We start from the raw sequence: 23,116 nt of genomic DNA, 5'->3' as shown, positions 1-23,116 counted from the left end.
AGGAGGCTGAGATCTGAGGGTCATGGTTCAAAGTCAGTCCTGGCAGGAAAGTCTGTGAGAGTCTTATCTCCAATGAACCACCAGAAAACTAAAAGTGGAGCTGTGGCTCAAGTGGTAGAGCGCTAGCCTTGAGCTGAAGAGCTCAGGGGCAGCTCCCAGGCCCTGAGTTCAAGCCCCAGAATTGGGGGGGGGGAGAGGAGGAGATAATGTTTTGTCATAAGTGACGTTACTATTCATGAGCCCTCACTATGACTCAGGCCAAACCATGCACTTGACATACAGTGTTGAGTTCTGTCAACAGTCATTTTTAGTTAGTAAATCAATGTGACTTGTAGAGGGAAGAGCCTTGGGTCTCCCAGTTTACCTGTAATTCCTTTCCCCCAAGCCACAGTAGTAACAGATAGAGGTCCTAGGAAGTCCCTGTGGATAACTAAGAAAGTCCTGCAATCACTTATTTAAAAAAAAAAATCCTACATATACAGTTTTTGCAATATGACATGATGCTACATAATGAATATTTCCAGGCTGAGTTCAAATCACAGTCCCCCTCTCCCCCATAATTAGTGTGTGTTAATAGGTTTACAATGTTTGGTACTGGGATTGTTTCGAAATCCTGGAGGAATGAACATGGGAAAATAGACTCGACTTGCGTGCCCTACCATTCCAGATCCCCTCCTGCATGGAGCTGACCCGTGGGCTTCTACCCGCCCATACCCTCACCCTCAGCAGGAGGCCCCCTGGAGGCCCCTCCGTGGCTAGAACACAATGCGGGCAGTGGGTAGGGAAGAGGAGAACTGCTGCACGCCAGCGCCTAGTAGAGAAAGCACTCGGGGCAAGACTGGCCTGCACCTCTGAACCTCACTGCGATTCCCCAGGAGCTCATTGATGCCACAAGTGGCTCTACTACATACGTTCCCTAACCGCAGCGCGACAGCACAGCCCGTGGCAAATGGTGTTGGCATGCCATCCTAGGCCCTTTCCTGCGGTAGAGCCAGGGCTACGCACACCAAAGAAGGCTACTTTGAGAGTGTCACGTGAACACACAGTAGCGATGCTCGACACGTCTGTGGAGTCACAGGGGTCTTGGAGAAAGTGACACACAAATAGAGGCCTTCTGGAAGGGTAGACATTGGTCTGGGCACAGGATGCGTAGGAAAGATTAATCCAGGCAGAGGAAAGAGTATGGGGAGAGACTCAAATGAAAAAAAAAAAAGTGCCTCGGACTTGGAGTGTTTCGGACTGAATGCAGGTGACAATTGCACTCCACCGTGTGGGCTAGCCTTCGCAGCGGTGGGCTACCAGGATGTACAGGCCTCTGTAGTTAGAACGTCAGATGCCTTTGTATGGGATACTTACCTGAAGCGGTGCTGAAGGACAGACTACTCCTCCAGACCTCGAAGAACAAAGACAAAAGAAGACCAAGGCAGGCAAAATGAATTCGTATACATGACGGTTTGCATACATGACAGGAACTATTTTTTTTTTTTTTTGGCCAGTCCTGGGCCTTGGACTCAGGGCCTGAGCACTGTCCTTGGCTTCTTTTTGCTCAAGGCTAGCACTCTGCCTCTTGAGCCACAGTGCCACTTCTAGCTTTTTCTATATATGTGGTGCTGAGGAACCGAACCCAGGGCTTCATGCATGCAAGGCAAGCACTCTACCACTAGGCCATATGATGATAGGAACTATTAATGATTCAGATGCAACTATTGTAAGGACAGAATGACATGAAGCAGAAAGAGAATCCCTTTCAAAGTTCAGAAGGTTGGCTTAAACATTTAAGTAATACATCATTAGTTCCAGTCAGGTTGAATATGGACTGTAACATTTCCTTTGGCTAAAATAAGAATGGAGACTATGTGCTGTTTAACTTCAGTTGAGGTCGAAAGTAACCTCAGTGAAATTTCACAGCACCTTATGGGCTTGCTCTTGTCCCTGTTTCATGTGAGGAAACAGGTTGTTACTCTAGGGTCATAGAACTTGGATTGAAGCCCAGGGCTTACTGTAAAAGCTTGTGATTTCAGTTGCTGTACTGCTAGTATATTTAAATCATAACTAATAAAAATAAATACAACTCTTAAACCCAAAGAATAAACCTTTATGCTGCCTATAAAGAAAAAAAATAGTTCAAGATAAATGCTAGTCGAAGAATAGGGAAAGAATGTTACATCCTTGCAGAAATGCAGAGACACAAGGAAGTCTGAGATACAGCAGTTTTAAGTCTGGTGATACCAAGTGGAATTTCAGGCATGAGCAACCCATTTAAGAGTCCACTAGGAAAGCAAAACAATGTGATTATCTCAATTACTGAGTTAACAATGAGATTTCGCCATCTACATGCTAGCCAGGAGTAAGACATTTATTTGAATTAGATAAGAAGATATAATGCCATTTGAAGGAGGCCCAGTAAATTTAATCACAGAGACAAATGAAACTGACAATGATCTCACACTTTATAAATCTAAACATGGGACCAAGGTTAGATACAAAGGACCTTGAGTTTGATGAATGCTGGGTTTTTTGTTGCTGTTGTTACATTATTGGGGATTGGCCATCATTTTTAAGTTTTGTTTTGTTAAACATGGAGATTAAGAAAAAATGCCTCCAATTCCATTTAAACCAAAGTGCAGGAGCAAGAAACAACCTTGAACCTTCTCTCCTCAAATAGCAGCTAGGTTGGTAATTTAATCACTAACTGAGTTGTGTAACTTGCCTATGACAAATGGTAAATTACCTCCAACATGGCACTGGGCCCAAGTGAATTCCGTCATAAGAGCGAGGGAGGAGGGGAGCCTTCTTTGGCTCGCACTCCCTGTGCATCCCTTCTCCCGCACGAGGGTGGAATTTAGGAGCAGTTGTGGACCTCACAGATGTGAGGTCCCTGAAAAGTTCTAGGACATTCTGCTCCCCGCCCTGCCCCTTGTGCTTGATAGCAGGTGCTGCACCTGCCACATGGGCAGGTGTTGATCGAGCCAGCACCTTAAGGAGCCCGCAGGAGGCTTTGCAGAGTCTGGAGCCTATCTCCCCCACCATCTCCTGCGCTTGCTGTTCCATCCTTGTCTCTGCGTATGCCTCGTTTTCCCAGTGAAGCTGTCCAAGGTCACCCGAAGGACATTCGACTCCTGGCTGCCTGGTTTGGCTCGTGCAGCTCCCCGGGCTTCCTGCATCTTCTCTGCTCGCTCGGAGAATCCATGAGATCAGCAAAGCTGAGGCCATTAGGATGGGCGTCCCTGCTTCTGTCAGTAATGGTCTTGACTCTCTCAAGACAGAGGCTACTTTCACATACCTCTTATGATAATGTATTACTTGGATTGTTTTACTTTAAAATTAGTGTTTTGGCTGTATTATATGTAGATTTAGAATAGGTTTTATATATTGTATTATATTATTTTATATTATATATACTTCTTTTTTGCATGCTGGTCTTCAGGCTTGAACTCAGTGCCTGGGTGTTGTCCCTGAGCTTTTGTGCTCAAGACTAGTGTTCTACCACTTGAGCCACAGGTCCACTTATGGCTTTTTTTTTTTTTAATGTTTAATTGGAGATAAGAATCCACAGACTTTCCTGCTAGGGCTGGTTTCAAACCACGAGTCTCAGATCTCAGCTTCCTTAGCGGTTAGGAATATAGGCATGAGCCACGGGCTCCTGGCTTTCTATAAAACATCAAATAAATCTTATACAAAATGCACCCTGTAGCTAGCATCTCTGGTCAACTTCGGTGTAACTCATTCATGTTATTGTGCTTTGTCAATGGTTACTTTCTTTGGCATGTGGCTGTGTGTAGTTCGTTGTAAGGATATACTATTATGAATCTGTTTTTCTTATTCATAGGCCATTTTCTGCATGTATGATATGCTGAAGTGACATAAATGTCCTTCCACCTGCAAAAGCTTTCCTTTGGGAGACCGTATTGTGGTAGTGAATATTCTGACCTTTCTCATGATTTACATGTCAAAGATGCTGCACGCTTAACACACCATCTGTGAATTTTCTGTGTCACCCAACTATGCTAGCATAAGTGTGGTACAATGTGTGGTACAAAGAGGTAATGAGACAGGAACAGTGGCAGGAACATTGATTCAGGAGTCCTGGCTCACCTCTGCAGCCGTCATATGAGACTGGAAGCCCAAAGCCTGTTTCCATCCTGTAAAGCCGGGGTAACCATCTCCCATCTGCCTGCCTCAGAAGGCTCAGACAGCGGTCAAATGAAATAATGTCACTGAAAAGATTTTGAAACCCCGATGAATTAAGCAACTTCAGAACGTCAACAGCCAATATGTACCCAGTGTAATAGTGCAAAAGTTGTAGCCACACGAAACACAACAACAGTATATAAGTTGGTTATCACCTCCTACATTAAACTTGTCATGGCTTACATGTTGTAATCCCTTCTCTAAATTTAATGGGGGTAATTGAGAAATGATACCCAACACCAGGCTATGAGAAAAATACTTCTGGAGCTGTGTATCTACATTGCTTAAAAGTTTTATTAAGATTGTTGAAATGAGTTCAAATGGTTTGGCAACGGTCTTTGATGTAAAGCTTCTGCTTCCTGTGCTATCACCGAAGCATTGTATGGTTAAAATGAGGATCGTAGATGGTTTATATGTTAGGTTTATATGTTGGCTCTACTTTCCTTCTTGTTATTGAGGACAAGATACTCCACAAGCACTGTTGGGAACATGAAAGGAGTGAATTCATCTAAAGCAGCACACTTGGCCCTTTGAGTCGGGGGTGAAAAACAAGGCTGGGCTGAGATTTCCCAACAGGTGAAGCAAACTGGCCAGGCTTTGCTCCTCTCACCAGATCAGTCACCTCAGGTGAACTCCTCCAACGTCTCTCTCTTCCAGAGCGTCAGCGCAGCCGCGTCTACCGACACTTCTGAATAACGCAGGCGGCGATGTCCACTGAACAAAGAATGTTGTTACCACCGACCACTTGATTGTGCCAACTATGCTGGGTCATCAAGGACTGGCTTTTAGTTTGGAAAGTCGAAAAGAGGAGCCTGAATATGGCACCCGACTAAGAAGGGACTCAAACAAAGAATTTCAAAGTAGTTAACAAAGTCTAATTTCAACCAAGCAATCTTAGTCTCAAGCAAAAGCTAAGAAGAGCTAAGACTGGCCCCAGGTATTGGCTCCTGCCTGTAATCTCAGCTACTTGGAAGACAGGGATTGGAAGCACCCTGGTGCAGAGCCAAAAGTTAAGGAGGCAAAAAATGGAGGAAACTTCATTTCAACCAACAAGCATGGTGGGGAGGTACAAGTCCTAGGTAGAAGACTCATGGTCCTGTGTAGCCCCCCAAAACAAATGTGAGACCCTATCTGAAAAATAAGGCCCCAGATGGCTGGGGGCATAGGTCAAGTGGTAGTTCACTTGCCTAGGAAGGAGGCAGTCCCAAGTTCAAAGGCAGCATAGCAAAGCAAGCAGCCAAACACCGACACCCTAAAACAGTGTAGATCAAAACCAAGTGTCAGAACCCCGGGTTCCCAATGGCTCTTGGAGAATTTTTGCTACCTGCGTCTGCTCTATCAGAGTTGTCCTGTTTTGTTCTTACAGCCCTAATGAGTCAAAAATGAGACTGACATTCTGCCTTTGCACAGTGATGTCTGGATTCCTGGGAACTGGTTTACGTTACAAGTCCCTATCTCTCGCCAGACGCGTGGTCTCTACCAAGGCCCCTTCCCATCTGAGAGGAGGAGGAAAAGCAGCAGGGGAGGAGGGACAGAACAATGTTCTTTCTATCCCAGTAGCCTTGGGAATCTTCTTGGAAGACAGATGCCTGGAAAAGATGGGTGGAGGTGAGAACATGGAACTTGGCTCTCATGGATTTCTCTTGTTTATTCTCTATCCGCTGCTTGTTCACTCGGGGAGGTGATGAAACTGCTACCAGACACCACCTTTGGGTGGTTTGGGAACCACATTCACTCCTGGATTTGCAACTTGCCCCTCGCAAGTTGTATGATCTTGAACCTGTTTCATCAGTCCATTTACTTATCTATAAGACAGGAACAATAATAGCACCTTTCTCAAAGACTCATTGTTGAGTTTAAGAAAGTCAGTGATCTAGCCGGGGCATCTCTACCTGGTGTTCAACAGTGGCCGGTATATTCTAAGAGTTCAATAAATATTAGATGTTGTTATTATTATTCTCAGTTATAAAGTACTAGGAATTGGTGCTAAAAATAATAGTCCTCTCAAACTTTGCTGGGCTGAGCACTTTGGATAAGTTTGCCAGTCTTTAAGGTTAAGAATAGCCTTCAAACACAAAGCACAAACATGGGAGTTAATAAGCTTTCGGGCCCTGGTGCACAGCACAAATTTGGTAGGCTGAGACCCAGAATCGGTTGAGGGGCAAACATCCCAAATTACGTTTAATGGTAAAGAAAATAAATGCTATTATGTATCCGCTAAATAAGCCATCCTGTCCAAACAGAAAACATTGCAGTCATTTTAGTTTGCCACTGAGCTCGGCCAATGTGATTGGAGTGGCACAAATGGAACATAATATTAAAGTATACACATAATGTACTGTTCTAAATTCAGAGAGTGCATTTCTCTTACATGGCTATTCCCCGAAATTTTCAGGACGATGATGCATAGAATGAGGTGGTTATTAAGCTGAAAATGAACAACAGTAAAACAGGAGGAAGAGCAGAGCTGAGAGAATTGAAGGGAAATCGTTAAAAATTGTAGGTAATAGGAATGGAGGGGGATTATAAGAAATCTCATTAGCCTTCTGGCTTTATGGGAAGGCTAAGCTTATCAGAGCTTAGAGTTCACAGATAAAAATCTTGCAAGAAACTTGAAAAAAAAAATAAAGACCTCCACAGATGTAGAACTTAGATGTTTATACAATAGCCCCATTGTTCGGCAATGCTCCTAAGAAAATGACTTTTGTGTAACATAAATTCCTCATGTTGAAGCCAAATCCTGCCTAAATGATGGTATGTAACTATAAAGGAAAAAAAAAGACTCCCCCGTGATGAGGATTCTTGAGGAATCAGTTGGTTTTCATTGTGGATGTTCTTTTGTTCTTTTCTTGGGCTAAGAAGAACATTGATTTCAAGCTTTCTGTGTGTAGACTTCTTTGGGGTATGCGTGTGGTAGGGGAGAAGGCTTGGGAATCTGTAGAAAGAGATACGATTCTGTAGAAAGGTGGATGATTCCAGCCCCGGCAAGGCTCTGTTCCGCATCTGGAGGAAGATGGTTTACATAGGACGGACCCGTAGATGGAGAAGATACAGAGGGAGCTTCATTTCTGTTGATACTGTGCTTATCTTGGAGTGGCAGGTGTAACGATACAGACACAGAGCTTTTCCTTAGGAGGGCAAGAACTGGAAAAAAAAAAAAAACTAGCCAGAAATTATGCAGTTCCTTATTTCTTTTCCCAGAACTGAGTTTGAACTCAGGCGCTCTACCCCTCGCGTCATAACCTGGACCTTTTGGGTTTAGTGGGTCTCTTTTATACGGTCTGGCACCAGCCGGGGCCCAGGTTCCCCTACTTGGATTTCCTGTATGTCTGGGACGGCAGGTGTTCGCCATGCTTAAATGGGTTCTTGAGAATTATTTTTCCCAAGCTGGCGTCCTGACTTCTGCCTCCCACGTAGCTAGGATTATAGGTGTGAACCACTTCACTGAGCAGTTCCAGAAACATCCGAGGGTGGTGATAGGAGTCCTAGTTGATATAAAAATGTTCATGCCTTTATTGAGATGTCACTTACTATGAAATTGAGCCATTTAAAGTACAATGCAGTTGAAAGACGATCCTAATCACAGAGTTGTGCAACCGTAATTACAATGTATTTTAAACTATTTTTTCTCACCCTCCAAAAGAGACCTTAGGCCCACCAGAAGTGATTCTACCATGCTGCCTTCTTTCCTGCCACAGTCTGAGGTAACTGCTCCTCTACCCAAGCGGAATCACACGCGAGGGGTTCTGGTGACTGCTCTTACTTAGTATCATGCAGTATGCTATTTTAGGATGTATCAGTACTCCATTTCTTTTTACCAATGAATACTATTCCTTTTTTTATGGACACAACGCATTTTGCTTATCTGCTCACCAGTTCCTGACATTGAAGTCACATCTGCTTTTTGGCTATTGTTAATACGGTTGTGGATATCCATATGCTTGGTGTGGATACGTTTTCACTTTTCTTGGGTGGATACTGAGGAGTGAACTTGTGGCTCTACGTTCCCAACTTTTTTTTCAAAATGACTGCTCCATTTTACATCCCCTCCCGAAACGCGTACGAGTTGCAGTCGCCACATACTTGCCGAGAACTTCCTTTATCTGTCCTTTTGATGACCGTCATCTTAATGGGTTTGAGGTTGTTATTTTCATGTTCCTGGGTATTCATGACGTGACACAGTTTTTCTTGTGGTTATTGATTACTCTTCCATCTTCTGTGGAAAAATATACTATTTAAATTCCTTGCACAGTTGGCCACTAGTGGTTCATGCCGGCAGTCCTGTAGGAGACTGAGATCTGAAGATCATGGTTCAAAGCCAGCCTGTGAAAGAAAGCACATGAAACTCTTATACTCAATTAAAAAGCAAGAAGCTGGAAGGAGAGGTGTGGCTCAAGTGGCAGAGCACTAGTCTCAACGGAAAAACAAAACAAAACAACACAGTCAAGACCTCAAGGCTCCGTGTTGAAACCCCAGTATCAGACAAAGAGAAACGGAAGGAATTCTTGGCTCATTTTAAAACTGGCCTGCTTCCTTTCTTGCCTTACTCGAGGAGTGGTTACATTCTTTACAAATGCTAGATACAGGCTCCTCGTTGGACATATGGACTCTGAAAACGTTTTCCTCCATTTTGAGGGTCTTCTCGTACTTGTGCGTGGATGACTAGGGATAACACAGGTGTCCGCTTCACTGGGCTTTGTGAGTTTAAAAAAGCAGTCATGTGCTAGGGCCCAGCCTGGCTGGCATCACGCGCTCGTCAGTTGGTTCAAATCTATCAGGTAAATAAATCCATCGGTCCTGTGGGCGTAGTCGACCATACCCGGACATGGTGGCCAAAGGCCGCTGCTTCTCACGGAGGCTGGGTGACAGCAACTGCGACACCTCACGGGTGACACCTACGATCTCAGCCATTTCACACAGCAGGAACAAACAACCAGCCAGGCTCTGTGCTTAAATTCCCCTAACAAGGTACTGGTAAAGAAGAATTGGGGGTCAAGTTTGTTTTAGCTTCGTGTTTAGTGCAGTGCTTACGGACCAAGGCCGGAGGCCGGAGTTCTGTCTCTTCTTCTTCACCATCTCGAGCCTCTGTTAGGTAAAAGTTTAGTAATCATACCTCCAGTGTGGGGTTGCTGAGAGGGTTTTGTGGGACCACGCACCCCAGCACAGAGCCAGGGCCTGGCGCATCCCTTCGCATCAGAGAACACGAACTACTTCCAAAGGCCATCTTTGCAGAGGGGCTGCTTTCTGGCTGTAAGAGACGGAAATCCCTGAGGATTAGTTGCATTTAACTTGACATTCTCCCAAGGATAATGAGAAACAAAGGGCATAGAAAGCACCCACTTAGTTATATTTTATTGTAAACTACAGTTAATTGGATTGCCAAATTTTCCATCTCTCCCAAGAAGTCATAATTGAGAAAACAAACTGTGTGTGTGCGCGTGTGTGTATGTGTGTGTAAGAGAGAGGGACAGAGAGATGAAATTTGGGAATGGTTAAATTAAGTCGGTCTATTTTTGTTTGAGTTTTCAGAATACGAAACAAGTCAATGTCTTGAGCATTGTATTGTTCCAAGTGAAGGTAAACATACTCAGTTTCCATTCATAGTATTCGTGACCCTCAGCGGAATTTCTTTTGTTTCATTCTTTTGTTCATTTTCATTGACATTGTCAATTATGTAAAATGCTAGGTTTCATCATGACATTTTCTATCTTTCCTTTCTCTATTTCTTTCTAACAGGAGAAGACTTAACACAGACTCTTGCACTTGCTAGGCAAGCGCCCTTCCACTGAACTAAATCCCCAACCCCTGTGATTATAATGTTTTCTGAGGCCTACACTTTTCCTTTTCCTTTTGCGTTCCTCTTCTAATTCCTAATTGCTCACTTGCTTTTTATCTCACTCAACTTTTCCTTCCTTCCTTCCTCCCTTCCTCCTCCCTTCCCTCCCTCCTCCCTTCCCTCCCTCCCTTCCTCCTCCCCTCCCTCCCTCCCTCCCTCCTCCTCTCCCTCCCTCCCTCCCTCCCTTCTCCTCTCCCTCCCTCCCTCCCTCCCTCCCTTCTCCTCTCCCTCCCTCCCTCCCTCCTTCCTTCTGTCATTTTTTTCCTCCTCTTCTTCCCTTTCTCATGTCTTTCCTGTAGTGACAATTCAATATCTCTATGTCAAATTAGAATAATTAAAGTATTATTTGTCAGGCTGTTGGGAGAATAAAACAGGAATGTTGTTGCTTGCTTGGTACAGTGCCAAGATAATAAGACTTATTCTATGTTTGATTTGATTGTTAATACTGTTAGGAAAAAGGTAAAATCTTAATCATATACCATTTTCTCTCTCTTTTTGTTTTCCTGACTTTGGAATTTCACACGTAAAGACTTGAGGATGATTCCTCCGTATTTCTTTGCCCAGTTTGTTCTGTCGAGCCTGGCTAGCAGCTGTCGGTCATGGAGAGCCTTGAAGTTGCTACGGAGTGATTTGTGTAGGTGAGTTCCGAGAAGCCAGGCATGAGGTCAGGTTCTTAGCTGAGAACTGACTTCGAGCACAGATGGGCTCATGGCGTTGGTTCTGCTCAAATCCTCGCTGCTGTTCTGTCAGGCCTGTCCCAAGAGGCTGTGCAGTAGACAGGCAAAGCCAGGATTAGAATGGAGGAACTGTTTCCTCTCAATCCATGCGAAGATTGTCAGCTGGCTAGCTTCTTAGGGAGGACTCGTGTGTTCCACCTTTCTAGCCCTGGGAAAAGTGAGAAAGAAGCCAGGCATGTTGGTGAACACCTGTGGCCCCAGAACTTGGGAAGGCGGAGACAGGGGGAATGTGAGTTTCAGGGCGGCCTGTGCTACGTAGTGGGACCTTATCTCTAAAAGAAGTGGGCTGGGTGCTGGTGTTATCCCACTCTGCTTGTTCTGGGTCCGTTAGGATATGGCCGTGTCTCTGACACGCACAGGGCACAGGGCCTGCTGTGTTCAACGCAGAGTTCCCCGTACAGAACCAGACTGTCTGTCCAGGTAGGGAGTGGCTTCTTTCCAATCTCTCTCGAGCCAGCTTTGAACAGAGAATCATTGTCTTCTGTGTATCGGCCTGGCCTATGCTGTTTACCGCCTGCAGGCTTGCAGTCTCACCTTTGAGAAGGAGAATGGAATGTAGCAGCTGTCAAACTTCATTTAGGGTCATCCATCAGTGGAGATCTTATTAAAAAGCAGATCCTCAGGAGTTGTGTCTGGAGAGCAGCAGGAGTGGATTTCTAAAAAATTGTTATCCTTAACTGACAAGGCACTTTATGAATCCATTGTATGGGATCAATGTCAGTTTGATTAATGTGGATTTTGTAAGGATGCGCCTTTGGATTTGGGTCATCTGAATTTAAACCACGGTTCTACTCCTTCCGAGTGGGCATGCTTGGAGAAACTCTTCCCAAAGAAAATGGTGCTATTGGTAGCACCTCTTCACGAGATTCTCTTGGAGCATCCGTAGGTAATATCTTGCAAGTCTTTATCTCAGTGTATCCTGAATGCTCACAAACGTTAAGTCTTATCAGTATTATGAACAATATCAAGAAGTTCAATTTAAGAAACAACGGTGTCGTTAATGCAAGAGTTCAGCCTCAGACTATCTGGGTTTCTGTCCTGACTCCACCCTGTATTCATTCTTGATGACACAGTGGCACCTAGCTCCTACCGTGGTTGGCAAAGCTGGAAAAGGCTGAAGTCCTCATTCTCACACCTGCTATCTTGAACCCTCGTTTCTGTAACTATTTTTAGTGATTAGTTGTGGTTGAAGAACTTTGGTGCGAGGTTGTAATTACTGGAGAGCTGGTTTACCTAGTCCAAACTATGAATCCACCCCATTAAACAGCCTTGGCCTGCTAGAGGCCTCAATATATAGTAGCACCCTTCAGCTATTCCCATGGAATCAGTAAAGCTTATTATTTATTTATTCTCAGATTTTATCTTGTGTGCTGGTACTAGAACTTCAACTCAGGACCTCTCACTCTTGTTCAGCTTTTGTTCCTCACACCTGGCACGCTATCATTTGAGCCACACCCCTAATTCCAGAAATTTCTTTCTGATTAATTGAAGACAAAAGCTTCCAAGATTTGTCTGCCCAGGCTTTGATTTTCAGATCTCAGCCTCCTAATGATCTAGGATTATAAGTGTGAGCCACTGGCCACCTGATTATTTTCTTTATCCATTCATCTGTTGATGAACACACCTAGGCTGATTTCAGATTTGGGCTCTAATGCGGCAATAAACATGGGTACACAGGTATCTCAATAGTGTGCTGACTTTGGATCATTTTGGGTAAATACTCAAGAGATATAGCTGATCAGATAGAAGTGCTATTTTCAGTTTAGCTCTGTGTGTGTGTGTGTGTGTGTGTGTGTGTGTGTGTTTGGTGTCAGTCCTAGGGCTTGAATCCAGGGCCTTGGTGCTGTCTCTAGGCGTTTGTAGTCAAGTCTAGTGCTCTGTCACTTGAGCTACAATTCTACTTTCTGGATTTTTTGATAGTTAATTGGAGATAAAAGTATAATGGGGTTCATTTCATACGATTATATACCATAGCTATGGAGCCCACGTGAGTCTCTCCTAAGGATAACCTCCTTTGGCATAACTGTGTGAACGTTTAGAGTCCTGTATAATTTATCATGTCTTAGTGTATGTATGCTTTCATGTTTTACCATGTAGTGTGATTTTGCTTTTTGTTTTTTTCTCCGTTGTCATTATTTTTTTATTTCTGTACCTTCTGTTTTGTATGTAAGTTTATCTGTCTTAGGGAAGGTAAGGGGGAGCCCAGAAATGGTGGGACAAAAGGCAAACAAATGCAGCAGTGAAACTCACTAGACATTATGCTGAAAATGAGCTAGATAACTTGGGGGAAGGGAACCAGGAGGGAAAAACTGGAATAAAACAAGGGAAGAGTTGACACTGTTCAGAAAGAAATGTACGAATTCCCTGACTTATGTAACTGTAACCCCTCTGTATATCACCTTTACAATTAAAACAAAGTCTCACTGGCTTTCCTGCCTGGGCTGGCTTGGAACTGTGATCTCAGCCTCCCGAGTAGCTAGCATTACAGGTGTGATGCCCCCAACATCCAAATTACATTTTTATGCCTCCAGCACCCAAACTACTTTTCATTTTTTGAGGAACCTCTACATTGATTTCTACAGAGGCTGAACTAATGTGCATTCCTATCAGAAATGTACAAAGGTTCCCTTTTCTTCTGTTGTCATCAGACTTTGCTGGTTTTGTTTGCTTCAGGACATTCTGATATAGATGTGATGGAATCTAAATACCCCGTTTATATGTCCACTTGTTTGGGTGGGGGGCATGTGGCCTTTTCATGTTTAAGATTTTGAGTTCTTTATATATTCTAGATATCAATTTGGGGATGGAACATTAATTACTTTTGCATATCTGTGACCAAAATATCCAAAACAACTTAAAAGGAGGAGTATGTATTTTAGCTCACAATTTCTGGGGTGTTGATCCATCATGGTAGGGAAAGTTGTGGCAGAACCCAAAGAAAATAGAACATAGGAAGTAACCCCAAGAAGATACAGTCCCCAAGAACATTCCCCCTACTGATCTACTCTACCCAGTTAGGACACTAGGAAGTCATTAATGTAGTGGTCAGGTCAGAGCTCCATGATTGATCTTATCAACTCTGGCTATCTGGGACGATGTAGTAGGTGCCCAGTAGATGTCAAGCACTTGTTTACAAGCGTAAGTAGAGGCTAGTTAATATTATTGTATAACATATGGGATTTACATATTACATAAAGTAGGACTCATAAAAACTAATATCATATAACATATACCAAACTATGATTGTTATTTTCTGGTTCCCAAATGTCCCCCTCAAACTCATGTGTCAAAGACTTGATTTTGGCTCCCTGGGTGGTGCTTTGGTCAGGGGTAGAAACTTTAGAAGGTAAGACTTTGTTGGAGGAAATCAGGGAATTGGGATATGTCCAGGAAGCTATACTGGGGCCCTAGACACTTCCTTTCTATTTTGTTTTTAATTTTTGAATGTCATACCAATAACCTCATTCTGCCATATTTCTTTCCTGTGCCACAGAGATGAAGTAAAGCAAACAACATTAGCAAAAGAAGGTGAACCACCGCTCATGGGCTAGCTGTGCAGATCTTGGGCTAATGCCCATACCGGGGGTGGCGGCTGCTTGCCACAGGCCTGGAATGGAGTCACTACAGCTCGATGCTGGTGATCCACCATGAAGATGAATGTGCTCCGCAGTCTCTGCTGTGGCCACAGGCCATCTCAGAATCCCTCCAATAGTCCACCTCCCATCTTGGGACGGCCCTGTGCTGTGCTCCTGAGCGTGGACCTTTTCACCCCGCCCCGGCTGCCTTTCGGACCCAATTCACTTCTCCTGTTCAATCGTAGACTTTCTCCCCTCCCCAAATCCTCTTTGTCCAGACAAGCTACGTGCTTTCTTCTCGAGCTCTACAAATGCCCTCTCCAGACATCTTCCGGGGTAACCGTCACTCCTCACTGAGCCGTGAGCTCCACGAATCCAGTGCCCACCAGCCACGCTTTCTTCAGAAAGGCAAGGGAGAGAGATGAAGGCAGCACAGGTCTGCGTAGCTGGATAGACCTTGCACTGGAGGGAAACACCTGTACCTCGAGGTGGTGAGCTCTCACACCTTGGTGACCCTCAGTGCAGAGTGCCACATGACCCTTCCTCAGAGAATGTTCTGGAAACAATACAGATCAGTTTCCTGATGGACTGTTTAATCTCTTCAGGCCTCGTTTTGTGGAGTAGCCAAGGGTCGACACATTTCTTACCTTGCCAGGGCTCTGAGATTTCAACTGGAGCCACAAAGGCTGCTCTAGTCCAAGAGTATAGACGTCTCCACGGCACGTTGGATTTTCTTGCTTCTTTCTTCTTCGGGCCAATGTCTTAATGCACATAAGTCGTTTTCTTTCTTGGTTCTTAACATGGCCTACGTGTCTTCCTTTCATTCCAAATGAATTATAATTAGCAAATGGGTGTTACTGGTCAGATAATTTCTCAGAAAGGCTATGTTCTTGTGATAAGATACTCTGCGCTATTTATATTCAGTCATCAACATCCCCGCCAAGTTATTTCCCCTTGGATTAATGGTTATAATAGTAAACATTTTTCAGGTACTACTCTTTGCCAGCCATTCTGTGAGTGCTCTCCATGGGCTGTATCATTTAATTTTCACAACTACCCTAGGAATTAGAAATAGTATCTTTTTTACAGAAGAGGAAATTGAGGTGTGGGGAAAATAATTTGTTTAAGGAACACAGGAAGCGACAAAACAGGAACTCAAACTCGGGTCTGTATAACTTCAAAGGTTGTGCTCTTAACCATGAGACTCCGTCACTGCTCTGTAATTTTCAGTTATTACAAATGTCTCAGTCTGAAAGCCCAGGCACACTAAAAAATAATATGCAGTTTGGTCCCAAAGTGACTTGGCAGCCATGATCTTACTAAAACCCATGCTTTCCATGTTCTATCCTAGCTAACGTTTTATCCTTTATTTGAAAGGTAAATGGGAAAGAAACCCTTAGCTGTATGTTCTGTGTTCTTAGAAGCAACTGTGTTGCCTGTTCTGGGTGCAGGACAAAGGTTATAAGATTGTCCATGGAGAGAGAGATGCCTAGACTGGCTTTTTGCTCATAAAATTAATCTGATGATGATGTTTTTATAGGAGCTACTTTCCTCTTCTTTGATACCAGAGCTGACTGGCTGGGCTTACTCACTCTAGTGTTCTCACAAAACAAATCTTCGGGTATGAAACGTGCTGAAGGAGTAGCATGGGATTTTGTATTCAGATACATTCTTGTTACTGAACAAAATATTATGCCTCGATTGCTCGTGTGTGTGTGTGTGTGTGTGTGTGTGAACGTGGGGCCTGCGTGCTGTCCCTGACACTTTGCTCAAAGCCTGCCTTCTACCACTTGAGCCACAGCTCCACTGCTGGTATTTTTGGGAGCTAACTCTAGATAAGACTGGCATGGACTTTCCTCCCCAGGCTGGCTCCAAACTGTGATGCTCCAATCTCAGCCTCCTGAATCGCTACTGGTGTGAATTCTTATTGGTGTGAGCCACCAATGCCTGGAGGTTATTGTGTCCTAAGAATAAGAGTGGAGCGTGATGCGAGAGATGTTGGAAATGCATTACTCCTATTTGGCTTCAAAGATCTGAGTCCCTCGTATGACATAACTTCTAGAGAAGCTCTCCTTGTCTGGAGTTGTGCCAAATAACTTTGCAAAATGTATGTTTTTTTTTTTTAAGCTTGAAATGTGTTTTTTCTATCCTTAAGTACACCCACGTGCACTTTGGGAAAAATTTCACCCATATGGTATATTCATTGGCAGTTAACTCATCAAAATTGCTATTGTGTCAGAAACATTTGATTTCCAACTTGCCATTTAAGTTGTTCCAAAAAAGAAAGTGCCTGAAAGCTTATTTTCTTGAGCTAGGAGATGGGTTTTGGTCAAAGAAATAGAAAAGGTAGCTTTTTCAATTTGAACATTGCACAGAGAAAGCTCAAGAATTTTAATCTTGCTAGAATCCATTCTTTGAAAACCAAGTTGACCTTTGCCTTTATTTTTTAAAGAGCAATGATAATGACGGTGGTGATTGATGGTAATTGTGGTTATTCAACTGATTGGGTTTGGGGTTATTTTCTGATTGTTCCTGGAACAAACTTTTTTTTTCCAAGTAATTTGACTGCAACGATACAGCTGGCAGAAGAACTGGAAGGAAAAGTTGGGAAATCATAAGGGATAGTTAGACTAAAAGCACTGGCATGCATAAAGGACATTTAATTTTCAGGCAGAACCACAAATCGGTGAACAGACTTTCTAAGAAAAAAACATTTCAGCAGCTTCCACTTAGTAGTCCCCATGTAGGGAGGAAAGTTCCAGATTTAGGAATCCAGTAGTAGGCTTGATTACCTCATTCAGGAACTGTCTTTTTTGACATACAATTCATTAAAAAAAAAATGAGAACCTGGCTTATCCTAATATTTTAAGAACAGGTTGGCCCATAAATTTCCCGTGTCTTTGTGGTAGACATTGCTACTATTTACAGTTTTTCATCTTTTTCTGTAAGTGAGTATGAGTATTTTCATATTCTCTGGCATCCTACAGAAGGAAGTTACATTAACCCTGTGTAGATGTTAACTCACCCACAAGTTTGTTCTTCCTGAGACATGGCTCAACAGTCAGTCCTTGATTGCCCTCAGGTAATTGTCCCACCATCTTCTGATTCAGTGGAGAATGACTGATGACTGAAGGAGGACACCATCATATTTTCCAATCTGTATTTTCTTTTTCCAATCCACACTTGAGGAACCGGCCCTGAAGGGTCTTCACTGGATTGAGAGTCATAATGAAGGTTGCAGAAGGAACAGTAGGGATGTCTTTTCATAATCTCCACATGGGTGGGTTGGTGGGTCTGATCAAGGGCCAGGGGGTAAGATTGGATGGCGAGGGGTAAGATTGAATGGCTTAGGCTGGAAGAGTCCATTGAGAGATGTTACATCTCCTGCAGTGCATTGGTATTGCACAGGTATTGCTTAGGATCATCTTAATGGAATTCTATGCCTCTATCAGAAAGAATGGCACTGCCCCATTCGTAAGGAAATGGAACTTGGAAAAAGATCATACTAAGTGAAGTGAGCCAGACCCAAAGAAACATGGACTCTATGGTTTCCCTCATAGGGAATAATTAGTCCATGTCTAGAATAGTCCTAGCAGAAGATCACAATAGCTCTAGAGCTATGCCTGTATGAACACATAAGATTATACTTTCATACTTTCTCTGTCTGAAGGACTTTGGTTATTTTTTAGTGATGACAAGTCATCACTGATAGCTATCAATTATTTATAGTCACAAATTCATGGCTACTGGGCATTTATTTTCCCAAGGATGTCATAAAGAAGTGTATTGCCCAACCAATCATTATAATAATTCTAGATCTGTGCTCCTTTTGAGGTTTTAAGATTTTTTTTCAAGGGCCAATGGAAGTGTTTATTTGGCTCTAACTTTTAAATAAAATAATAAATACACTTTTGATCTTGAAGAGAAAAATGTAAATGGTGCATGTCCAAGAGAGGAAAGGAGCAACATGAATTCTCACTGTGTCAGCAAGAAAGTTCACGAAGACCCGGCTGAACCAGATTTCATGAGTGATTTCAAACTTGTCTCAAAGCTTGAGTTCCATGTATACAGTGTCGGTTCTCACTTTTCCATTTGGTTATTGGCTCCAATTCTTTCTGGATCAAGAGTGGTAAGTAAATAGGAGAAATGGGAAGGTTTTTGGTTTCGCATTCTACTCAAATATGAAGAAATAGAATCCTATTTCAAAGAGCTGAATCCCCTTCATGTTGTCTAATTCATTTTCTGACCAACATGATGTTATTTTTTTAATAAATAAGAGGATTATACTCCTTTAAAGAAATTAGAAATTGTATCACAATTGCAAAATTCGTTGTGTATGTTTGAGAAACATCACTACCTTTGGCAAGCCCTTTCCCTTCTCTTTATCCTGAGGGTTTGCATCTATTTTTCCCTATCTGTGCCATTTGCAGCCCAGTTTCAAAAAATCTCATCTTATGAATATTACAATTCCTCCTCACCTTTACCTCTATTTGCATTATTCCACTCGAAGTGCACATGAGAGTCACAGAATAGGAAATTATTACACAGCTCCCAGAAACAGAGTAACTTCTCCAAGTTTCTTATGTGAAGTAACCAAAGTAGAGACTCAGGGGAGAATCGGATTGTCTAGAGACACTTGGTTCATTCGTTTGTCAATTTAGCCAGTATTGGCTGCTCACTAACTATGTCCACATGCTATTGTAAGTGCTGAGGGTCTTGAGGAAGTCAAGAAAGATAGGGCCCTCATGAACAGGGTGGGTGAAGGCAGACAAGCAAATCAGGTGATCAAGTGAGGAGACTACCAGCGAGTGTTGTTAGGCAGAGAACTGAGAAGACTCAAAGTAGTGGAACAGTAACGGAAGAGGCTGGATGGCTCTGGGAAATCTAAGACCATTTAAGCTAAGTCGCCTTCTGCAGACACATGCCCTGACATGGTGGCATAAAGTACGACCTGCAGTGGAGAATTCCACCTTTCAACACTGTGCCACCCATGTTCTAGAACCCGATAGACACTGAATTATGGATATCTTATCTATTCACCCAACAGTGCATGAGGTGGCTGTCATTACCTGCTTCTTTCTTACTAATTAGGAGAGATCTTTCTCTAAAAGGAAAGGAAAGGACAGCTGGTATAATCCATGTTACTTGGGAGGCGGATTCAAGAGGATCGTGGTTCGGTCATCTGGGCAAAAAAAAAAAAAAAAAAAGAATCAGTGAGACTGTCTCAAAAATAAACTGGGTATATTAGCACACCCCTATCTGGAATCCTAGCTATTCAAGAAGCAAAGCTTAGGACCATGGTCTGAGGCTGGTCCTGTCAAAACCAATGTGAGAATCATCTAAAAAACATAGACTTAGGAATATGGCTCAAGTAGTAGAGCCCTACTCAAGCAAGTGTACATGTACATGGATACATACACACACACACTTGCACACACATTAAGAGATAAAAAATCAAATGGGAAACTGCTTTTTCTGTGCTTGCCTGGGGGCTTGCATACAGGGTCTAGGCACTGTTCCTGAGCTTTTGCACTCAAGGCTAGCGCTCTACCACTTGAACCTCAGCTCCACTTCTGGCCTTTGGGTGGTTAATTGGAGATAAGAATCTCACAGACTTTTAAGCCTGGACTGGCTTTGAACCGCCATCTTAGGTGTGAACCACCAGTGCCCGGCCCCAACGGCAGACTTTTAATAACGAAATGTTTGCCTTCTATTCACACATGTTTTGTGGTAGTCAAGGTCAGAAAATAAATTTAGATAGGATGTCAGGAGAGTATTGGGAGGCCCAAAGCGGGCACCGAGAAGGCAGGAGGCAGACTTCCGATTGAATTAAAAAGAGGAGCCTGCTTTTAGCATCAATGGTGAATTGATTTGGGGACTAAATGTTGGTACAAAAAGGAGCCTCGGAGGCTTTTACAAAGCAGCGGGGATGACCCCCTTCTTCGTCCCCGTTGACCACCCAAGTCTTTGTGGAGATCCCGTCCCTTGGTTCTTATGCAGCTGACAACTCCGCAGTGGTAGCTTGGCAGTATGTATGAAAAATAAATTCACTCATGGCCAGCGGTCATTTTGTAAGCATCAATCTCGTGTATATGCACAGGGCCCTTAGGCAAGGATGCCCAATGCAGGGTGGCTTATTATACACACACACACACACACACACACACATATATGTATATACATACATATATACTACACACATATATATACTATATGTACACACATATATGTATGTGTATATATAAATATGTTAGTAGTAGTATTCTAGATGTCCCAAACACATTTTACATTGCAAACCAAGTTGCAGACGACTATACAGTCAATGTGAAAGGAATGCAAACATGTTAAATACTTCACATTCATACGTATTGTGTGTATGTAAAGTGTGTGTGCATACGTGTGTGTGTGTGTGTGTGTGTCTGGGGATAGTGGGCCAGAACTGTGATTAATGATGTTGTTCAAAGGGAACCTTAGCTTTTCCCACAACGTAACTCATTTCTGGAAAGGAGCATTGAGTCACTGTGCATTATTTGTGGGAGCAGAATTCAGGTCTCTCCATGATTTGGATGAGTCTTCCCCAAAGGCCCTTATTTCCCAGAGTGGCAAATATGCAGCAGCGCGCTGTACCTTGATGAAGCATGTTGTTATAGGAGGTCTTTAGGTCAGTGGGGAAATGCCCTTGAAATGCCCTTGAAAGGGGCGGTGGGACCTTGCTCTTCCACCCCCTCATTCTCTCTTCCTCCTCTTTTCGTTTGATTCAGGTCCTCAACAGGCTGCATAAAGCCCACTCGTGCTGGGGAGGGTGCCAGAAGGCCAGCAGAGGGGAGAGGGACCGAGTGCGTGCTTTCTGCTTTGTGTGTATAAACTCGGAATGTCTGAGATCTAGTCAGAGTTTAAGGGAGTTTGGCTACGGTCTGTTTGCCATATTATGAATCCAGAAGGGATCCAACAGGACAAAGGCTGTTGCGTCTCTCGGTCCTCTCCCTCCATCTCACCAGCTTCTTCGGGTGTGTTAGTAGTGTATTGGAATGGGTGCAAGAAAACTTGAGCCTTTGTTTTCAGATAGGAGCTTTGTAGATTCCTTCTTAAAATCTTTCTGTTCAGGCTTTGTTTCCCCCCCTGGGCTATCAATTTGAAGATAGCATAAAGACAATGAAATCTCTTAGCAATCTGTTAGCCTACACATACTATATTCTTCATTATTCTCAGCCCCGGATTATTCTAGGGTCCGCAGTCACTTGGGGTCAGCGGCTTTCTAGAATAATGACACCACTCCAGAAAGAGTTAGGTGCTACGGTACAGCTGGACAGCACTGGGTAAAACGGAATCGATGTGTGTCCAGATGGCAGGACTTTTCAGAGTTCCCAGCATGCTAAATCACACTGGACTCTATAAAAGGCAGAAAGCACATTTGTTGAGTCTCTACTTGTATCCAACCCTTTCCTTCTTCCCTCTCTGTAGCAGAGAACAGCCATAGAAGAACACGGATTTGGAAAGAACACCTTAGTGACAGTAAAGTTCTCAAGTTGCTATGATGTGTGTTATTCATTTCATGTGTGTACGGGACTGGGCCACGGGTGCCCAGATATTTGGCTGACAATTATCTCTTAGTATAACTATGCTGGTGCATCTGGATGATACTAGCAATTGAGTCTGGATAGAGCAGAGTGTATTAACCTGTCCAGTGTAAGTGGGCTTTATCCAGCCTGTTGAGGACCTGAATCAAATGAAAGGTAAAGGAAGTGAGACTTTCTCTCTCTGCTGTCTAAGCTGTCAGTCTACTCCAGCCCTCAGACGGAGTCTTACAGTGTCAGCACTCTTAGTTCTGGGCTTAAGAACTTAGTGGAATGTGTGCCTTCATTTCCTGGTTCTTAGGCTTGCATTGTGGACTTGACCTGACACAATTTCTTCTCCTCCCTCTGAGGTCTTTGAACTTGCATTGGAACCTGGCTACCGGCTTTTCCGGGTCTCCAGTTTGCAGACGTCAGATTGTGACACTTTCCAGCCTCCAGAGTTGCACAAGCCAATCTTCGTAAGAAATCATATATATTATAGATATAAATAATGACCTAAAAGAATGACCTTTGCCAGTGAAGGGAGGAGCTGGGTGACCAAGCTGGGTGGACTCACTCTGCTTCTGTCAGAGGAGGAGATTTATGGGTGAAGATAAAATCCAGGTTTGGGGAATTTGTGGGCCTTGTGGAGAAGTTAGCTCTGCTGCTCCTCGACTTACTGGAAGACACAATGTCATTTTCGCCACAAGAAACAATCCTGAAGACAAATTTCCGAAAGGACCTTAGCAACTTATTTCAGTTACTTTATGCCAAATATTGATATAATCTCCAACTCCCTCAAAATGGCTTTGTCCTAGTGATAGAGCTCATCTATTAATATTATGGCTGTATGATTTAAAAAAAATGTGAGAAAAAGCATAGGGCCACTGGGACCCAGCATCTCCTTGTTCAGGCTGACAAGGGACAGCCCAGAGAGATTGTGGCAGGTAATGATGACCCGAAAGTGTCTACATACTTTTGAGCCTGGGAGAATACAGCCTATAAATCTAAGCAGTTTCCTATTGGACCTTTGTGCCACATCCCAAATATCTGCTTCCTTTTACCAGGTCTAAATGAGGCTAAAGAAGGCTACATGTTTCAGACTCACTATTCAGCAATGGGCTCTTAGGACATACAGAGAGGGGTCCGAGTCACGAATCTCAGGTGCACTAGTTTCTGAACACTAGGGAAGGAATCTTGTTAAGAATGAAGAAAGTCAACACA

The sequence above is a fragment of the Perognathus longimembris genome, chromosome 22 (assembly GCF_023159225.1).
Source record: "Perognathus longimembris pacificus isolate PPM17 chromosome 22, ASM2315922v1, whole genome shotgun sequence".
NCBI lineage: Eukaryota > Metazoa > Chordata > Mammalia > Rodentia > Heteromyidae > Perognathus > Perognathus longimembris.
The sequence above is the reverse complement of the archived record's forward strand: the minus strand, read 5'-3'. Positions refer to the sequence as shown.